The sequence below is a fragment of the Myotis lucifugus genome, unplaced genomic scaffold, assembly GCF_000147115.1.
Source record: "Myotis lucifugus unplaced genomic scaffold, Myoluc2.0 scaffold_364, whole genome shotgun sequence".
Classification (NCBI taxonomy): Eukaryota; Metazoa; Chordata; class Mammalia; order Chiroptera; family Vespertilionidae; genus Myotis; species Myotis lucifugus.
Genome location: NW_005871412.1, coordinates 1,022,335 through 1,031,781, shown reverse-complemented (window position 1 = coordinate 1,031,781; position 9,447 = coordinate 1,022,335). Strand labels below are relative to the sequence as shown.

Here is a 9,447-nt window from a genome sequence, read left to right as displayed (position 1 = left end):
AAGTTAACCCTATTTTGCTTATTTGGGGGCCCCAAACCCAAAGAATCGGTATGGCGGACAATACAGTTTGCCCAAAGCCCAGCCCTTGTAAAGTGGTTCTTTTAATGGAAAAGTGATACAGTGCTGTGAGGTAATTTTAAGAGAGACCACATTCACATAGCTTTAAGTATATGTTTAAATGTCCTATTTTACTAATTAGTTATTATTGTTATCTCTTAATGGCCTAAATTTGTAATTAAACTTTCATCATAGGTATATATGTTATAGGAAAAAAAATAGTATAGTGGCCCATTGAACATGTACGGTTAGGTGGTGCCGACCACCCCTGCAGTCAAAAATCCATGCGTAACTTAAGTTGGCCCTCCACCTATGCAGATCCCCAACCTTAGGTAGAAAATACAGTTGACGGTTGAACAACATGAGTTTGAACTGCATGGATCCGCATATATGCAGTTTTAGCTAATTACCAAACCTGAAGGAGGGGTTGTGAGAACCCCCGAATTTGTAGCCAATTTGGACAGAAGTGCAAGTAACTTAGGAACCTAAGACTTGTGACTGGCGTCTGACATGAGGTAAGTCTTATAGGACCGAGCCCTTAACTTCAGGGGTCTGTGTTACCTCTGAGGAGTTAGTGTCAGAATTGAAGGACTTTATTCTTGTGGTTCTGTGCTAAATCTAGGTAGTTAGTGTCAATATTGAATTGAATTGTAGGCTACCCATTTGGAATCAGAGAATTAGAGAATTGGTTGGTATGGGAATGATGTATGTGGTGTCAGAAAATACCATACAAAGTGGGAATTCATTGGTTTAAAGTAGTAGATACCTGGCTTCTTACCACTGAACTTGTTCTGGGAAAAGGACACTTATCTTGGTTTTGTCCTTCAGGTGACAGACAAAATGGAGGACTCTATCCTCCTCTTGAGTTCCTTTTCCCCACTCAGTGCTATTGTTATGGTGTTAGGGACCTGGTTCAACAATGCAGATGAGGAGAAGGAAGCAAAGAGAAAATGAAGAACTCCATCTTTATATCTACCCCAGTACAAAGTGTTGTCGTTGCTTCTCCCAGGCCACAGCAATAGCTCCGAATGCTACTCTGTCTCTAAGGGTTATATTTTCTGCCACCCCCACACCTTTCTCCATCCAACAGACAGAATGACCTTTCCAAAGATATGGTTAGGACAGCCAGTGGCTTCCTGTTGTCCATGGTCTCTATGGTCCAATAAGTCCACTCTCTGACTTTGCCATCTAGGCTTCACTAGGACCCTGTGCTCCAAACACCTTTATTTGTGTGTTTATGTGGTTAATGTCTTCTTCTCACTGGAATCCATGAGGTTGGGGTTTTGTTCATTTTTTATTACTATTTTACTTTCAATGCCCACCACAGTGCCTGGCAAATAACATATGTTTAATAAATGTTTGTTTGAATGAATAAATAAATAACAGAATGACCTCGTGTCGCTGCCCCGCCTTCTGGCCCCGTGGACCCACACCTCACGACCCGCTATAGACCAATCTGCCCGGCCCTCGCGTGCACCATGTCTGGTTTCTCCAGCATCACCGCTATGAAGAAAGTGGTTCAACAGCTCCGGCTGGAGGCTGGGCCCAACCCGGTTTCCCAGGCAGCTGCAGATCTGAAACAATTCTGTCTGCAGAATTCTCAACATGACCCCCTGCTGACTGGAGTATCTTCAAGTACCAATCCCTTCAGACCCCAGAAAGTTTGTTCCTTTTTGTAGTAAAAGGAATTTTGAAGGTGTTCTAAACCACTTTTCTTGAAGCAGTGAATATTCAAAGAGAGCTAAATCTGAAGCCTGTATGAAAAGCTTATCCTATGACATGTGCCACACTATACAAACTTCTGCTTTTGTCCTTAGCATCTACCTCCCTGAATTTTCATGAATTTCTATTTCATAAGAAAGAGTATTTCATATACACTGGTAGCAGCATACAAATAAATACTTAGTATAAAAAGTAAAAAAAAGAAATAACAGAATGAATGGCATTCAGGTCACATCTTGCTGATACTAAGGTTAAGGCTCCCAGAAACACACAAGTTAGTGCAAGTCAGTGAACTGTATTACACAGATAGAAGGAAAGAAATTGTCATCCCATCATTTGTGGCCAGTTTGGTGAGAGTGTGAGGGGACAGTAACCTCGCTGTTCAGGTGCCTGCTATGAAGGTGGACTCCAAACTCCTTGGGGTCATTAAAGTCCATAGGCATTGTGATCACCTGTGGGCTCACAGGAGATTCCTGGAATCCTCAGTGATCAAACTTAATCACCTGCATCACAGCCTCTGGTCACTATGGTGCAGGCCAATGGAGCAACCTTGACAGAGTGATATTTTTAAAACCATTTTGTCAGTTTATAGGCTACAGTCTCCTGTTTGTCAGGGTCACAACATTACGTTTATACTCTTTAGAACTAGAGGGAAACATACAAGAAATTCTTGTCTCAGGCACCTTGCAAGAGACTTCAGTTGACAAACATAACATATAATAGTTTGAAGATATTGCTAAACAGTAGTCCCCCTTATCCATAGGACATGCATTCCAAGACCCTCAGTGGACGCCTAAAACCTCGGATAGTTCTGAACCATATATATATGCCTTGTGTTCACTAATGCCTTTCTATCTTAACTAAGCACTCCCCATACACTTTGGCCATGGCTTGCAGTTTGAGGTGTGGCAACAACACTAGCACAAATTTCTTTTTCTTTCTTCAGAGTTTCTTGAATAGAAGGTTTATGTTTACCATAGATCTTACCAACCTCAGCATATGATTTTTTTCTTTTTTTTTATTATGTCAAGATCTTTCATATTTTTACTTAAAGACATCCCTTTACATAGCTTCTCCTTGGCATATTCAAATTGCTAGCCTCACTAGCATTGCTTTGCGGCCATTATTAGGTGAAATAAAGGTGACTTGAACACATGCACTGCAATATGGCAACCGTTGCTCTGAGAACCAAGACGGCTACTAAGTGACTAACTAATGGGAGGGGAACCTGTACAGAGTGGAGACACTGGAGGAAGGGATGATCCTCATCCTGGACAGGACAGCGCGGGGCAGTGTGAGGTTTCATTACTCAGAATTACATGCAGCTTAAAATATGTGAATTATTTCCTTCTGGAATTTTCCATTTAATCTTTTCAGAACACAGCTGACCGTGGTAACTGAAGCCACAGAAAGTGAAACTGTGGATAAAGGGGGCTACTATATAAGGAGATGACACCCACCAAAAAGTAAAGCACTGAGATCACAGTAGAAAAGTAGACAGCCTGTTCATCAAAGAAGAAATCAAAATAAGTAATACACATTGAAAACATGTTTGACCTCTTTAAGAATCAAAGATAAAAAATAAAAGATATTTTTTACTATAATATTTACAGATCTTAACAATGATAGCAGCAGGATTACATGCAGTAGACATGTGTGATAGAGTACTTGTGAGTGTGAATTGCTTTATTTTTCTTTCTTTTCTTTTTTTCCACCACCATTTATCCCCCTATTCCCTCTTCCACTTCCACCCACCTCCCCCCACCCCACCTACTAGGTAGATTCGCTATGACTCCCCACCTTGATAAGGTGGCCTTATGTAGTAGGTGACCTGGGGCGCCCAGTGGCGCAGATTCCCTGATAACCTGACCTGGGTGCTCTAAGATTGTCCCTTCTGCACACTATGTGGGTCTTCCTATTGTAATTGAGTCTTGATTGCTATTGGCTCATTTGTGTGTAGAATCAACCCCCAACACAGTGTGCAAGCTGCTGTGCAGGTGCTGATCACACGAAGGGGAATTCACTTCATAGGGTTTGGTACCTGCGGATTATTTCCCTGTGGCTGTGCTGCTTGTGAAGCATATTGTATCCTGCTCTGTTGTTGTCTGAAGCCGGCCACTGGGTGGGTTGGGTCTGGGCCTCCTGGGCAGGACTCTGGTGCAGACCAATGCCAGACCCTGTCTGTCACTGGCCCTGGGCAACCTATTTGGGGCTATCAGTGATCCACAGCTTGTGGCTCCCTCTGTTGGGCCTGGATGCTTGTGGAAAGGACCAAGCTACATAACAAGGTCTGCTTTTACTAGCGCCAGGCCCAGGGGCAGGTCAGCAAAAGTCTCAAACCACCTAGAGATCCACCTCTGCCTACAGGCTGTCTGTTAGGCTCAGTCACTTAAAGAGCCTTGGTCTGTACTCCTCAGCTGGGAGTAAGCTCCACAGGGTGGGGCAAGAGGAATTACAATGGATAATTGTAATTGCTTCCCTGCAGGCTGCTGCTGCTGAAGGGGAATGCTCTGCCTGAGAATGAGGGCCTCTGCAGTCTGGGGGAATGACTCAGCAGAGGGATCCTGGTGGCTGTTCTCTCAGCTCACTCCCCAGAGCCACCAACCCCAAACTCTCCTCATGCAGCTCTAGTCTGCTCTGCTTCCTTCCACCAGACCCCAGGGCGAGTGGCTGTGAACAAAATTTTGTGCATTGGCTCTTTAAGAGGGTACCTACATTTCTAGCCATTTCTCCCTTGTGGATAGAAACCCTGCTGCTTTTCACAGCCAGATGTGGGCACCTTTTCCCAGTTCTGGTCTTTTGAGCTGGGGAGCCTGGCTTGGGTTTTAGACTCTGTACTTCTCAGGGGGCCCCGTATTCCTCCACTATTTCAGCTGCTGCCCATGAATGCCCAGCCAGCTCTCGCGTGCCTCTGTACCTCCTCCCCCCCACCCCCCGCCCCCAGTCTCAATGTGGCCTCTCTGGAAGTTCTAATCATAAGGCTTGTCTCCAGGTAGTCTTCAGTTGGTTATTCAAGATGCTTTTTCTTTACTTCAGTTGTAATTCCAGTTTGGTCCAGAGAGGAGGTGAGTGTAGCTTCCACCTAATCCCCCACCATTTTGGATCCACCCTGCAGGTGGATTTTTAATGTAGAATTCATCTCTCTTAATATAAAGTTCTTTCAGTATTTCTTAATTCTCTCATGTGGTTCACAATATAAAATTTTCTTCCCGTTCTCCACACTGCATGTCCCTCTGTGCAGGGTTCCAGGCTGCAGGGGAACTCACACTTGGTGGGACTCCTGGGGGCTACTGACACTGAGCTCCCTGCACACCCCACACTCTACACCCCCAGCTGGGTGGGCTGCTGAGGCTGCTGCCCATCACTGCCTGCCTCAGGCACCACAACCATAGTCATTTTAAACTTTTTTTATACCAAATTATATTTGGAATATATAACAGGACCACAGAACATATTTCATACCCTTTTCAAATCTTCCCAAAATTAATAAAAACAATGTGTAACACAATATCATTCATATTAAAAAATAAAACTTCATAAAAGTCCACTTTATAGCCAAGATTTGGAAGCAGCCCAAGTGTCCATCAATAGATGAGTAGATAAAAAAAGCTGTTTACACAATGGAATACTTCCTTTGGCAGTAAAAAGAAAAGGAAATCTTACCTTTTGGGACAGCATGGATGGACCTGGAAAGCATTATGCTAAGTGAAATCAGCCAGTTGGAGAAAGACAAGTATGATTTTACTCATATGTGGAATCTAATGAGCAAAATGAACTAACAAGTAAAATAGAGACAGACCCATAGGTAGAGAGCAGGCTGACAGCTGTAGGGGGGTTGTTTAGGGAGTTGGGGGTGGGGATGAAGGACTTGAGAAAAAAAACCAAACACATGGACAAGGACAACAGTGTGGTGACTGCTAGGGGTAGGGGCAGTGGGGGAAGTGGAGGAGGGTATGGGGGCGATAAATGATGGATGGAGACTTGACATGGAGTGGTGAACACACACACAGTGTACAGACGATGTGTTGTGGAATTGCGTATCTGAAACCTGTATAATTTTGTTAACCAGTGTCATCAGTGAATTTAAAAATTCACTCTAAATGCCTAATAATAGGGGAGTAGTTTAAAAAATGTGATGTGGCCACAGAATACTTATGAAGCATTTTAATGCTCAGTAGGATACTTAATAGACAGAGCACGACACCAAGTTGTATGAAGCATTCGATGTCAACTATGAAAAAAATCTTTTCCTGTAATAAAATATATAAAATGGTTTTACGTCTAAACATAAAGAGAAAATGAAAAAAAGCATAATATCACAATTCTTGGTGCAGATATAAGATAAGATCTTTGTTTTTCCAAAAACTTTCTACTAATGTAAGTTTAGAATATGATGGGAAAAAGTTATTAACAACACAGATAGTGGTTTTTGAGGCCTGGGTTCTGTTGGTGGCTCTGCTACTATCTTCAGCAAGGTTGTCAGGATCCATGGGTCTCAGTTTTCTCATCTGTGCAGTGGGTATAATAATGTGCCTAAAGGGTTGCTAGTAAGATCAAATCAAATAAAAAAATATAAAGTACATAGTACAGTGCATGACATGCACTAGATGTTTGTGAATATTAGTATTCTCATCTTAGCATAACAGAATTTGAGAATTTCCAATTCTGTGGGGCAGATGGTGATGAGAAGGCATATGGCTGCCTCAATTGCATAGCTTAGAAGCACCAGAGCCTCTGGATTTTGCATCCCTGTCCTGTTATTATTATTCTTAATTTGTTTTGCTAAGCTGGAAGAAACAGAGTTAAAGCTTGAATTGCTCCTGGTTTTTTGTGTGTGTGTCTTTGGTTAGTTTTTATGTGTTCTCTTGTTTGTTTATTTGTTTTGTTTTTTTGTTTTGGGCCATTCGCCCTGCAAAGCAGAGAAAATTTCCTAGAGTAATCGTTGATGCTAAAGCCAAGTAAATTACATTCAGAGAGAAGAATTTAAATGACAAGTGATTTAATATCACTTGGGGATCACTGAGTGCAGGAAAAGTGACAGGCCAAATCAGAAGAAGTTGGATTAATCTATGTGGAAAGTTAAGCTTTACCTTATAACAAAGCAAAAAGGCGTCTGGAAAGAAGGTCTTAAATTACCATTAGGCAGCCTATTAACTTCCATCTTTCCTCTGGCCTCCCTTCTTGCCTGTCCAGCTTTAACACTTCAGACAGCATGAGTTCTATAAAATTAACCTCTGCTTGAAACCCCTCCTGGCCTTTTATTGACTGTAAGGTAAAGCCTGAACACCAGTATGGTCCAAGCCCTTTATAATCTGCTACCTATTTATCTTTTCTTCCCTGTGTGTTTTCTGTGGACTGCTATGCTTCATCCCCTTATCAGCCTATATGATAAACTCCTACTCATACTTTAGAACCCAGACCAAATGTCCCTAGACTATAAGTTCCTTGACTAGACTGTGTTTCCATAATGTCTGGGACAGGGTTTCATTCATCATTGCACTCTAAGAGTTTGAATGTGTCTGCTAAAAACAGTAGGGTATGGTGTAGTGGCTTAAACTGTGTGCAGGAATTCATCATCTCACGTAATAGGAAGCCTGGAGATGGTGGTTCCAGGACTGGCCCTGTGGCTCGACAATTTTTTTGTCCTCTTTTTTTCCTTCTGCCAACCTGGCAGGCTAGCAATGTTTCCTTTGTGGTTATGTTACAGCTGCAGCAGCCATAACCACAAGGCTAGATTCTGTTAGGAAGGAAAAGATGTAAGATGTTGGACAGGTAGGACAGTGTGCAAATGCAGAAAGGCAGAAGTGGTGGATCAAGGACTTTTTGTCTTGTGCCTCTTGTTTTTTGTTAATCAGGTAGAAATTTCCCAGAAGCTGCTCAGCCAATTTCCTCTTATGTCTCATTGGCTAGAAATAGGTCCCATGGTCACTTCCCAACCAATCATAGGCAAAGGGAAATGGGTTGGCCATGACTGGTCAGGCCAAACTTAGCTCATCCTTTGGTCTAGACCAGGGGTGGGCAAACTTTTTGACTCGAGGGCCACAATGGGTTCTTAAACTGGACCGGAGGGCCAGAACAAAAGCATGGATGGAGTGTTTGTGTGAACTAATATAAATTCAAAGTAAACATCATTACATAAAAGGGTACGGTCTTTTTTTTTAGTTTTATTCATTTCAAATGGGCTGGATCCCGGCCCGCGGGCCATAGTTTGCCCATGGCTGGTCTAGACTCTTGAGCTATCTATATATATAAAAGCCTAAGTGACAGTTTGACTGTTCAACCGTTCGACCATTTGACAGGTAGCTATGATGCATACTGACCACCAGGGGGCAGACGCTCAATGCACAGGCATGGAAACATGAAACAGACTGATGAATCTCAGAGGAAAGAGGGGAGGGGAGATGGCGGGAAGAGATTAACCAAAGATCTCATATGCATACTAGAGGCATGGTGCACAGATTCCTGCATGGGTGGGGTCCCTCGGCCTGGCCTGCAGGGATTGGGCTGAATCTGTGCACTGGGCCTCCGACATCCCCTGAGGGGCCCTGGATTGCGAGAGGGCTCAGGCCAGGCTGAGGGACCCCACCAGTGCACAAATCCATGCACCAGGCCTCTAGTCTTCTCAGAAATCTGTTTGATGCTTGAACATAAGGAGGGTTCTTTTAGAAAGAAAAATATGTAACATGTTAGATGAGTCACCAACTGCTTTTGCCATAGGAACTTGGTAATGCACATGGTAGAAAGGTTCTCTGTAAAACCTTCAATCTTTCTGTAAAATTTTAAAATATTCTGTCCTCCATGTCTCCACAAACTATTACTGTTACTATATCATCATATCATCATTTCTGTTTCTGTTTCTATTAAGTTTCTGTTGTGGTACCTTAACTGCCCATCGACTTGGCTATCTCCTACATGGGACTGGAACTCCTGAGGGCAGGAAACATGTTTTATTTAGTTTAGATGTCCAGCACTTATGTGTATAGCTTCTCAAAAAATGTTTGTTGATTAATTTTTTTGTACAACTATTATAAAATATAATCATTTTTCTTTTTTCTTGATGTTCTGTCTTCGTTAAAGCCCTTAGTGATATTATTAGTGCATGAAATTCCATGTGTTTAAATTTCACACATCTTGGGTCACCACCCTTTGGCATACAGTTCTGGTATCTGTGATAAAGTCTAGAGCCATGCTTAAAACAAATTAGCTATATAAATAAATTTTGATAGAAAAAATTCATTAATAATTCTTTTATTTGGGAAATAAAAGCCTGCATTTATTTAGCTTTATCAAAGACAGCATAAATTGAAAATTGAAAAGTTCAAATGTTTTTCATGAAAAATGGATTTCATTGTAACCAAAAAACAAACCAAACAATAAAAGTTAATCCAGCTTTCTTGAAAATGACAGCTTCAGTCAAACTGATTTATAGTTTGCAATAGGGCTTTTGTGACTCTCTCTCCCTTTTCCTCTTCTCCATTCCACCCATGTATATTTATGCTGGGAAAATATAACTATCTACACAGGGAAGAATGAGGGACTGTCATTCTCTAAATGCCCATGTCTCAGAACCCATGAAAAAAATTCCATGACATTATTTGTGCAGTAGGCAAATCTATTGAGTGAGAGATCACTGTAACTTAATGTGGCATATGATAATAACATATCACA

The 9,447-nt window shown here is 42.0% G+C and overlaps 1 pseudogene; it reads left to right on the top strand.

The window, feature by feature from the left end:
* The first annotated feature begins 1,535 nt into the window (after nucleotides 1-1,535).
* LOC102439689 lies at nucleotides 1,536-1,756 on the top strand (annotated as a pseudogene).
* The last annotated feature ends 7,691 nt before the right edge of the window (nucleotides 1,757-9,447 follow it).